This window comes from Camelina sativa, chromosome 15 (assembly GCF_030686135.1).
Source record: "Camelina sativa cultivar CO46 ecotype springtype chromosome 15, ASM3068613v1".
NCBI classification, from domain to species: Eukaryota; Viridiplantae; Streptophyta; class Magnoliopsida; order Brassicales; family Brassicaceae; genus Camelina; species Camelina sativa.
The window spans coordinates 12,932,075-12,944,527 of NC_141894.1; the positions used below are offsets into that span (position 1 = coordinate 12,932,075).

At 36.0% G+C, this 12,453-nt stretch overlaps 1 pseudogene; it reads right to left on the reverse strand.

Moving 5' to 3' along the window:
* Positions 1-11,649: 11,649 nt before the first annotated feature.
* On the reverse strand, positions 11,650-12,453 carry LOC147926569 (secreted RxLR effector protein 161 pseudogene; annotated as a pseudogene).

Genomic DNA, 12,453 nt, shown 5'->3' on the forward strand with positions numbered 1-12,453 from the left:
CTAAGTAAAACATATGCAAAATATAAATAAAACATAAGTAAAATATTTTTATGTATGTGTTTTATAATGTATTAGATGTTTGAAAGTAAAATTGAAAAATCACATGAAAGTTGAAAATTTGCAACCACCCTACCAAAATGCTAATGTGACAATAAAAAATAGATCGTATGATATTTAATAATCTATTTTATATGTTATTACACATTAGCATTTTGTTAGTTAATTAATAATATCTTTTCTCATAAATTTTTAATACAAGTTCTCAACTTTTATGTAGTTTTTCATTTTCCTTTCAAACATGTAATAAATTATATAATACTTTAATAATGCAAATAAAAAATTATGAAATATGAAATAAGAAAGAATTAATAACAAACAAAATATTATAGATTTTTAAAATAAAAGCCGTAAACGCATTTTCAAACTAAATACATAAACTAACTTAAAAAGATATATGTGGCTTAGAATTTTTTTATATTATGTGGTTTTGGGCAAATGCCCTTTTCAATATACATGAGGTACGGCACTGACCACACCCTTCTTGCTCAATGAGCTTCTTCTGCAAATATATATATGTACTAGCGTGTGAGCAAGAAAAATACAAAACAGAACGGAAGAAATTAAAAGAAACTAAAAAGTGAGATTGTGATTGTGTAACTTACACACTCAGGCAAATTATAAGGAGGAAGATGACTCCAATACTCTTTTGCTCCTCTATATATAAAGCAATAACTTACACACTGCAACATTTCTCTCTCTCTCCCAACTATATCTTTCCAAACAAAGAAAACAAGTATTAATTATCTAATATATAGTTGGTCACTATATGCCAAAGAAATTTATTTTATGACAAAGAAAACTAGTAGTACTCGTGGTCGTTGAGAGGGAGGAGGGGACCACTAAGAGGTTTACCAACTGTTTTACAAGCACCATATTATTGTGAAACTAGAGAACTTGAAGGTTGTAATTCTCTTATTCTTATTGATAGAATCGAATAGAGGTTACATATTTATAGTAAAGAACTAAGCCTTATCACAATAGGAAACACAATACACTTAAACCGACTTAGACTAAAGCTTATGGCCGATGGGCCTTATGGTCCTGATCGATGGGCTTCAAGGTATGGACCGTGTATGGACCGGTTATGGAAGATCCACTCCAAGTATTTTACAACACTCCCCCTTGGATGACATAAGGCTGTCTGAACTGAGCAACAGTTACCATCTAAGGAACAGAACAAGTTTAACTGCAGAGTGATGCAGAGAGGTGAGATCAAACTCTGGTTTTGAAAGAAGCGAGTGAGAGGCTGTAGAACAGAGTAAGCAAAGAGTCCAGGGATAAGCCAGGCAGCAGGGTCTTGTCCCAGGAACACAAGAAGCTTTTCCATGTTGAGCCAAACGAGAGAAAGAGGGATACACACCAAAGCAAGACAAAACATGGCTGTGTAAGTCTGAACACCTAGTTTCCGTTATAGCTTAGCTCCGAAAGCTTGACCGCTCAAAGTATCCAAGGCAAACAAGACATGACTTAAAACAACAAACAAGAAGCTATCAATTTATTCTACATCTACTTAGTTATCATGGTTCTGCATCTACTTAGAAAGCTATTACAATCTAGTCTCAACATTTATGTGACCATATTAAAAACAAATTAACCAAGATATCAACATAACAAGATCTTTGACAGACTTACACACTGTTCTAGATCTTTTGTGTTTGGTCTCAAATGCTTCTCCAACACTTCTTCACATCACATAACAAGAACTCTTAGTAAGAGTCGCTTACCATATGTACTTTGTAAACAGTCCAAGTTAAAACTGTCAAAGAAGAAAGTGTCGAAAGTGACAGAGAGACTAAAAGATTCAATTAAATGGAGACATTCTATAGCCAAAAAAGAAGCAACGGTAGTGATCAAGACAAGAGAAACAAATGAGAATACCAAGATGGCTTGAGATTAGCAGCGACAAAGAGCCAATACCCTGTAGTTCCTAAAACCAGAGCATTCTTTGATCCCATTGACCGGACAACCAAAGAAGCAACCATGGAACAAAACATGAAGGACACATACATTATCCCTAGAGATATTGTTCCCAAATACTGATAGAATCAAAACAACTCAAATAATCACCACACACGCACAAACAAACAAGAATTTTACACTGTGAAATCCTCAGAACAAAAGACAATATCGTGTCTCAACATAAATATAGACAACAGCCTCACTGGTCCTGCTCCTAAGTTCATATATAAATGAAAGTTGATATTCCTAAGTTCTCACTGCTCCTAAGTTCATATTCCTCTAATGATCCATCAATACAAAATGCCAGCATAATTTATCCCCTCAAAAATATAAATGAAAGTTGAACATCCATCTGAAATTCAAAAATTGCATTTTTCCTATACGCATTGCTACTGATTTCCCCAAAAAGTTTGATCGGGCGCACCTTATTAACGGTAGTTTCAAGGTTCTGAGCAGCACCATAGGCGAGGAAGATTAAAAGAAAGGAGATGCTGAGGATATGAACATCCCTTGTGTAGCTCTTTCCAGCTCTTCCTTTACGATCCTCACCACCAGAGACCAACGGCGCCTCCTCGTCGGCTCGAGAATCCATGGAGTAGAATTTGTTCTTGCCAACACCTCCGGGAAAGATGAGCGGAGGAGCTCCACAGATGAATTGCCAATAAACAAAAGAAGAAGAAGAAGAAGCAGAGGCAAAGGGAATAAGGATACAAGTAGCAAAACAAACCACAACGACAAAATCACGAAACCCAAAGAAAATTCCGGAATTCAACAAAAGAGCTCTGACCAAATCGATGAGTCCTCTCCTATACAACAAGTTCTGCATTCAATTAAAAAAAACAAGATCAAAACTTTCGGATTGTTTCTGGAAACCGATCGATCGTTTTGATTTCGTGTTTCTTTGTTTTGATTTTGTCGAAATAGAACGAGAGGAAAAGAAAGAAAAGATAAAAAAAACAAAAAAAAAAAACAAAACAATACTTGACCAATAACCTGATGACACGTATGGGGTCTCTGAGGATGTAAAAGGGTCTGGGCAGAGACATGTGTCTCACAAAATATGGGATTAAAACTTTTTTCTTTTTTTTTGTTATATTATTAAACAAATAAAAGACATCCCCATGGGATGTGCAATGGCCATGCTCTAAAGGGTCACCATAGACACCCAACACGACTTGTACATGATAAAGAACATGGAGACAAAAGGCATGCCACCCATACATCATTTGTTGCCGTAAACATTTTTGTCTCTGTAAACCAAATGTTTGACCTAATTGTGTATCAATCATCTCGGTAAAAACCGGATTATACAGTTAATTATCAGTTATCACATAAACCAATGATCATTCTTTAACGAAACTATAGAGAAACATGTCTTTAATCATGCCGTTGCTAAAACCATACTTCTCAAGCAAACCCTCTTTACGAAACCCAACTTTCTCCAAAACCCTCTGAGGCGATTTGTTCTCAACCTCCACTACCGCTTGAATCCTCACCACCACCGGAAAATCCTTGAAATATTGTCCCACCGCCCTCATCACAGCCGCCGTGGCTAATGCCCGCCCCCAAAACTCTTTAGCGACAGCGTACCCGAGATCAGCCCGGCACCAACCATCACCAGAATCTGGCTTGACAGAGACGTAACCGATCGAACGGCCTTCATGGAGGAGAGATATGGAACGGTGCCACGGGTGTGGTATGGCCTTGTTCAAGATGTGTTGTTCGGCTTCCTCTAAGGTCTTAACTGAATCTGTGACACCCCGGTTTCAGAGACTTGCCGAGAGGTTTAAAGAATTGATTTGGCCACCTATGTCACCAAAATGCATTTATCTTTTCTGTCAAGGGTCCTGAGAGAACTCCAAAGTTAAGCGTGCTTGAGCTGGAGTAGTGTCAGGATGGGTGACCTTCCGGGAAGTGACTGTCGGAACTGGGCGAGTGAGGACAAAACACAGGAAAAGATCATGTGGTGATTTGTAGGGATGGTAACAAGTCTTTAAAGCCTCCCGGACGTACAAACCGGCCGTCGGATATGGATGGCTCACGGGCCTAGTGAGAAGACGTGAGGTCCATTAAAGAAGGTGGGCCCATGGACTGGGAGTGGACATGGGCCCACAGAGAGGTGGCGGTCGGGGCGTTACAAGTGGTATCAGAGCCGAACCTAGATTAGTGTGGAGTCGAGTGGAATCACACCGTCGGGGGTGACGGTATTGGTGCGCAACGAGGACGTTGCGATCTGTTAGTGGGGGTAAATTGTGACACCCCGGTTTTAGAGACTTGCGGAGAGGTTTAGAAAAATGATTTGGCCACCTCTGTCACCAAAGTGCAATTATCTTTTCGGTCAAGGGTCCTGAGAGAACTCCAAAGTTAAGCGTGCTTGAGCTGGAGTAGTCTCACGATGGGTGAACTTCCGGGAAGTAACTGTCGGAACTGTGAGAGTGAGGACAAAATACAAAAAAGATCATGTGGTGATTTGTAGGGATGGTAACAAGTCTTTAAAGCCTCCTGACGTAACAAACCGGCCGTCGGATATAGATGGGTTCACGAACCTAATAAAAAACGTAAAGCCCATTAAGAAAAGTGTGCCCATGAACTAGGAGTGGATATGGACCCACAGAAAAGTGGCGGTCGGGCGTTAACGTGTGACGTACTCGTCACCAGCCCATTTAAAGACGTCTTTGGCGTCTGATACTTTGAACGGCCGGAGAAAGATTTTTGGTGATTCCATGTTTATGTAAAATCTTTACTATCTTTTTTTTTTTTTTACATAAATCTTGTAGTTTAATCTGATACTAAATACGATATATAAAAATGCAACAGATGTGAATATTCAGGAGAGATGATTATATTAAGCTTGAAAAGACCCATTAATTATTTAGGCCTATTCTTATCGGTTTTACATCTTAGAGACTTGCTAATATGACCAATTTACAAATCTTTTTAACAGTTGTTAGTGTGACTGCGTATTTAATTAAGTTGGGGACAAATCATCTGCTTTGAAGCTTGATGATTGGGTCAGGTGAAGATCTTCAGATGATGTCTCAAGAAGAATAACTGTTCTTAGTTAAGTTCTCTTCATCTCTTCTAACTATGGTGAGGAAGTTTCTTGCTAGATTCAAGTTAGCTTGAGCTGCGAAGACTCTATATCTATAATTCTATATTTCTATACTACTCTAGTGACCCAACCATTTCAAGAAAATAAGTTTTCCCACTGTCATTTTTCGTAGCTTTTGGTGTGGAAACAAAACTAATGCATTATTCCACGTTGTTTTGATCTTTCTTCTTTTTTTTTTTTTTTTTTTTTTTTTGTTCAAACCCACGTTGTTTTGATCATTTCATGAAGAAAGAGGTAAAGCTAAGTATCGTCTTTTTTTTTGACCTAAGTATCGTCTTCCTAATCTCTATTGGGGTATATCTCAAATTATTATTTTTTGTATTTTATTATTTGATTCTCTAGCTTATCAAACTTCTTGCTTTTTAATACGTGAACAATATGTATATATACAAGGTTCCTATGTGGATAGTTACTGTTTCTCTTGGTTGAAAGTTTGTTCATCTTATTCTAACTTCAAGAGCTTATCTAGTTATCTAACTCTCACATTAGGTCTCATGTTTCATAAATATAGGTATTTTTGTTTGTTCCATAGTCTTTATTTTATTTTCTTAAATCAAAGAGATGGAGTTGTTACTGCTACAAATCATGAATGGGAAAATTTGAAAGCTGGCTCCTTAATTAACACAAGGAAGACCACGTTATTGACTCATGCTGAAACAAAGACTCATGATACACAATAAAACCAGAACAACGATTAAATCAATTCAAATGCTTTCGGTTTGGAACACGCGCTCGGTTTGACGTCCTCCTAACCGGTTCTGCAACTCCAATTTCACCCTACTGGTACAGATTTCAATCAATTTCCTGTTCCTATAACATATATTAGCGATATCCATGCATCAGATAACATAAAGACTACGTACTAGGATTGTTGTTTCTTCCTATATAAACTGATGTTTGAAATTCTTACCCTTAATGTTACACCCAGTGGAAACTCCACAAGCCAATGGCAGACCAGGAATTCGTGTTTGGATAAAATTCATAGGGAGATTCAAGCCATTGTTGAGGAATAGACAAAAACAGTCACGAGAATTTTGGGATACTCTACGCATCGACGCACAGCAGGACGGATTAACAAGAGAGGTAGGATTAGTCAGGTAGCGAATACACGGAACCAGTCCCGTGATCAGGTTTTTGCAGTTCAACTGAGCAGAGACCCTTGTAGAAGACATCACAGCCATGAAAACTGTAAGCAACACTAAAACCATTCCCGTTTTCATGTTTCCTTGAGAGATGTGGTTGGAGATGAATCCTTTTGAGGTTTATTTTGATTCTGTTCAGATAGGTTTGTTTTCTCTGAGCCTTGCATGCTAATTGGTTCAGATATATAGTGCATTTTTTTTTCTTTTGGTATGAACAAAGCTGCTATGTTTGTTTGACTTAACCGACAGCCAACATGCACGCATGTACGTAGCCATTACTAAATTTTACATTGCAGTTCGTATTACTATAATTCTTTTGGGTGTGTTGTAGTTTTAGTACATTTTAAGAAAATAATAAGGTTTTTAGTACATTTACTATTTGTAATTTGAGAAATAGTACATATGTTTTTTGTCTAATAGCTACAGTGTAATAGAAAGGGAGAAGGTGGGGTATGGATGTGTGGGTGTGTGAGAGAGAAAAGTGGCCAAGTGGGATATGGATGTGTGAGTGTGTGAGAGAGAATAGTGGGACATAGGAAATAAACATAAAAATATATATATATATATATATATATATATATATTTTTTACACATCTCCTGCTCACTAATAACTTAAATATTTGTTGATTAATAATATTTATTTATTTTTTTGAAAATAGAAAAAAAATTCTATGTCTTTTTCTTTATAATTTGACATGTATTTGTTTTAATAATTTCAAATAAATATTAAATTTTGATATCAAAAATGATATATGCTTTTAGATGTCCGTACAATTAATAAGCTGTACGGATACAAAATTTGTAAAAATATATTTAACATTATCAAATATATATTCATATGAAAAATGATTTATACAATGGTTCTGTACAGACATCTGTATACATTATTAAGTATGTAATTTGTTAAATTTTTAGGATTTCAAATCTGTACAGACATCTGTATAGCTTATTAGCTGTACGGATACAAAATTTGTAAAAATTATTTAACATTATCAAATATATATTCATATCAAAAATGATTTATACAATGGTTATGTACAGACATCTGTACGCATTATTAAGTATGTAATTTGTTTACTTTTTAGGTTTTTAGATCTGTACAGATATCTATACAATTAATAGGTTGTACGGATATAAAATTTGTAAAAAATATTAAATATTATCAAATAAAATCATTAAACAAAATGCATATCAAATTATAAAGAAAAAACATAGTTTTTTTGTATCTGAAAAAAACTTAGAAAAAAAATTATATTATCAAGTATTTGAGTAATTAACATGAGGGGGTATGATATTAAAAAAAAAAAAACACTAAAGTCTAACGTTGCTACAGTGAGAGACAGACTATTTGTATAATTGTGAATAGGAAATGTACTAATTTGCTTATTACTTTCCAAAAACGTACTAAAAACACAAATACCTCTAGGTGTACTAAAACACACAAATACCTTTAGGTTTTTCTTTTCCATCTTGAGTCATTTTTATTTTTGCTTTGAGTCATTTTGAATTATTGTTGAATTATGAATTTCTATCTATCATGTTGCGTTTAATCTTGTGTTTGAGTGATTCTTAGCAGTGCCAACATCCAAGGATTGAGAGGGACACAATTAATAGCAACTAACTATGGGATTTCAGGGCGAACACTCTGCAGACGCAGAGGATGTCGACCGACACCACTATTGGTGTCACTCGACACCACCATCACAGATGAGTTAATCCAATTTTGGTTACTTTCAATATTTATTTGTCTTTGTTTATTTTTCTTCACCAATCACTTACTTGATAACACTGGGGACAGTATTATTTAAGTTTGGGGGAGACAGTTACTAACTACATTTTCGTTTTTGAGAGTTAGTCGAAAAAGCAAAAAAAAAACATTGTTTTGTTGAGTCAAAATTTTTGTTGGGAACTATGATATTTCTTTTTAGTGTACTGCCTTGGTTGATTAATGTTGTTATAAAACGAAAAGGAGAGGTAAGTAAAGGTTGGAGAGCCACTTACTATAATCTTTTCTAACAAAACAAGAGAATCGAAAGTAAGAATATATCTAATGTGGACTATACCGTTGTATGCATATAATTAAAAAGCAAAAAAGAAAAAGACAAAACAAGAAACCAGAACGAAATCAAACCAGCTTTCAATTAGCTCATGACATGGAGACACAAATTAAAGTACGAGAGAGAGAGTATCATTAAATTAGGGAATTGCTAAGAAAAGCTTGATATATAATAATAAGTACAGGCTTTCAAAAAGCCTTACACATAACCAACAACCAAATGAGAGAACCAAACTATATAAGACGAATTCAAACGTATCTTTCCAAAAAAACTAGACTTATTGACCAAACAACAATTAGAAAGACTTATTATTGTGTAGATAGTTCCAACTTTTACTCAAGAAGCTCTTCGGGACTTATATGGACACTCGAGAATTCATTTCTAGTGTCCCTATACCAGAAATTCATCTCTGCATTACCCCCACTTAATCTCACTACCCCTTTTTTTAATGAAAGGACGAAATTACCCTTCTAACAATTTTTAAAGAATAGTTGTACCATATATCTCCTAGTTGCACCTTGCATAGTTGTACCATATATCCCCTAGTTGTACCAGTTGCACCATAGTTGTACCAGTTGCACCTCGCATAGTTGTACCATATATCTCCTAGTTGTACCAGTTGCACCCTAGTTGTACCAGTTGTACCGTGCATAGTGGGATTCGAACCCTGGGCGCGCGCGCGTGCGCATGGAGCTCACAACCACTAAGCTACTGTGTTTTTCATTGAACAATTACTTATTTAATTATATTTAACCTAAAACAATCTTCATTAAGGGTAATATTGTCCTTTTACCATTGAGGGAGTTTTGAGAATTTGTTTTGATAGAAAGGGTGTTATGAGATTTTAGCTCGATGAAACTCACGGTTCCCATTTCCCAAGAAATACTGCACATCAACATCAACATGCGACGGTGAATCTGCCGCATCGAATACGTCGGTGAACTTGTCGCATCGACGATGCCAGCATCTAACCGGAGAATCTTCTTCCCTCTTGATCTCGTAGTAACGGAGGAAGGAAGACCACACCTCAAAGAAGGAGGTCGTTACGAGCTCGTCTGCGAAGACCACATGCCCGGTACCGGTACCGGTACTCTCGCAAAAGAGAGGTCTGTAACATGGTAGTAACCCATGAATCATAAAATAGGTAGAGCCCCGTCCTTGTTCATTCTTCATGATACGGATGTCGAATCGAAAGCCATCGGTTCCCTCAGGAAGTGGTTGGCGAATGACAAGTGAGACATATGACAAAATGATATACTACATGGAGAATTCATCTCTAGTGTCCCTATACCAGAAATTCATCTCTGTATTACCCCCACTTAATCTCACTACCCCTTTTTTTAACGAAAGGACGAAACTACCCCTCTAACAATTTTTAAAGAATAGTTGTACCATATATCTCCTAGTTGCACCTTGCATAGTTGTACCATATATCCCCTAGTTGTACCAGTTGCACCATAGTTGTACCAGTTGCACCTCGCATAGTTGTACCATATATCCTCTAGTTGTACCAGTTGCACCCTAGTTGTACCAGTTGTACCGCACATAGTGGGATTCGAACCCTGGGCGCGCGTGCGTGCGCATGGAGCTCACAACCACTAAGCTACTGTGATTTTCGTTGAACAATTACTTATTTAATTATATTTAACCTAAAACAATCTTCATTAAGGGTAATATTGTCCTTTTACCATTGAGGGAGTTTTGAGAATTTGTTTTGATAGAAAGGGTGTTATGAGATTTTCGCTCATACTACATGGTTACCCATCATAGATGATATGTATTTTTAATTGTTTATATATTTATATTATTTTGTGACTATAACAAAATCATTTACATATATAAAAATTATCTAATTGCTTGATACATTGAATATAGTTTACATTAAATTTTATATAAATATAAATTGTAGGTGTGATTGTTTATATATGGCAGCAAATTAGTCATATTTTGGTTCTTTGAAATATTGAATAGATATTAACAAAAACTAAGTAAAACATATGCAAAATATAAATAAAACATAAGTAAAATATTTTTATGTATGTGTTTTATAATGTATTAGATGTTTGAAAGTAAAATTGAAAAATCACATGAAAGTTGAAAATTTGCAACCACCCTACCAAAATGCTAATGTGACAATAAAAAATAGATCGTATGATATTTAATAATCTATTTTATATGTTATTACACATTAGCATTTTGTTAGTTAATTAATAATATCTTTTCTCATAAATTTTTAATACAAGTTCTCAACTTTTATGTAGTTTTTCATTTTCCTTTCAAACATGTAATAAATTATATAATACTTTAATAATGCAAATAAAAAATTATGAAATATGAAATAAGAAAGAATTAATAACAAACAAAATATTATAGATTTTTAAAATAAAAGCCGTAAACGCATTTTCAAACTAAATACATAAACTAACTTAAAAAGATATATGTGGCTTAGAATTTTTTTATATTATGTGGTTTTGGGCAAATGCCCTTTTCAATATACATGAGGTACGGCACTGACCACACCCTTCTTGCTCAATGAGCTTCTTCTGCAAATATATATATGTACTAGCGTGTGAGCAAGAAAAATACAAAACAGAACGGAAGAAATTAAAAGAAACTAAAAAGTGAGATTGTGATTGTGTAACTTACACACTCAGGCAAATTATAAGGAGGAAGATGACTCCAATACTCTTTTGCTCCTCTATATATAAAGCAATAACTTACACACTGCAACATTTCTCTCTCTCTCCCAACTATATCTTTCCAAACAAAGAAAACAAGTATTAATTATCTAATATATAGTTGGTCACTATATGCCAAAGAAATTTATTTTATGACAAAGAAAACTAGTAGTACTCGTGGTCGTTGAGAGGGAGGAGGGGACCACTAAGAGGTTTACCAACTGTTTTACAAGCACCATATTATTGTGAAACTAGAGAACTTGAAGGTTGTAATTCTCTTATTCTTATTGATAGAATCGAATAGAGGTTACATATTTATAGTAAAGAACTAAGCCTTATCACAATAGGAAACACAATACACTTAAACCGACTTAGACTAAAGCTTATGGCCGATGGGCCTTATGGTCCTGATCGATGGGCTTCAAGGTATGGACCGTGTATGGACCGGTTATGGAAGATCCACTCCAAGTATTTTACAACACTCCCCCTTGGATGACATAACCGTGTTGATGCTAAGGGATCAGTGCAATACGCTTGGGGGTGCTGCCTCATTAAAACCTTACCAGGAAAACCCAGTGGGACAAAACCATGGTGAAGGAAAAAGAGTACAGCACGCATTGCTCCCCCTATTCTAAGCATCCCTAAAAGTCCTTAAGTCTCCGCATTCCAATCTGGTGTGTGAGCTTCTTGAATGTTGATGTCGGCAATGATTTGGTGAAGAGATCGGTTGAGTTGTCGCATGATTGAACTTGTACCACTTGAACTTCTCCGGCCTTTTGTAGTTCATGTGTGAAGAAGAACTTCGGTAAGATGTGCTTCGTCCGATCTCCCTTGATGTATCCTTCCTTGAGCTGTGCGATGCAGGCCGTATTATCTTCGTACATAACAGTTGCTTCCTTATCGTCGACCATGCCACAATCTGTCCTGATATATTGAGTCATTGACCTCAACCAAACACACTCACGGCTGGCTTCATGAATTGCTAAGATCTCCGCATGATTAGATGAAGTGGCCACAATACTTTGCTTCATAGAGCGCCATGAGATCGCTGTACCACCGTGTGTAAATACATAGCCGGTTTGAGACCTTGAATTGTGTGGATCCGATAAGTAACCTGCATCAGCAAAACCAACTAAACCTTCTTTGTTATAGTTAGTATAAAACAAACCCAAATCTGTCATTCCTTGTAGGTAACACAGTACATGTTTAATACCATTCCAGTGCCTTTGGATCGGACAAGAACTAAATCTTGCTAGGAGGTTCACGGAAAAACATATGTCTGGTCTAGTGTGGCTAGCCAAGAACATTAACGCTCCTATAGCACTGAGGTATGACACTTCAGGACCGAGAACTTCTTCATCGTCCTTCTTTGGACCGAATGGATCTTTATCCAAATCAAGGCTTCTCACAACCATTGGGCTGGTCAATGGGTGAGCCTGGTCCAT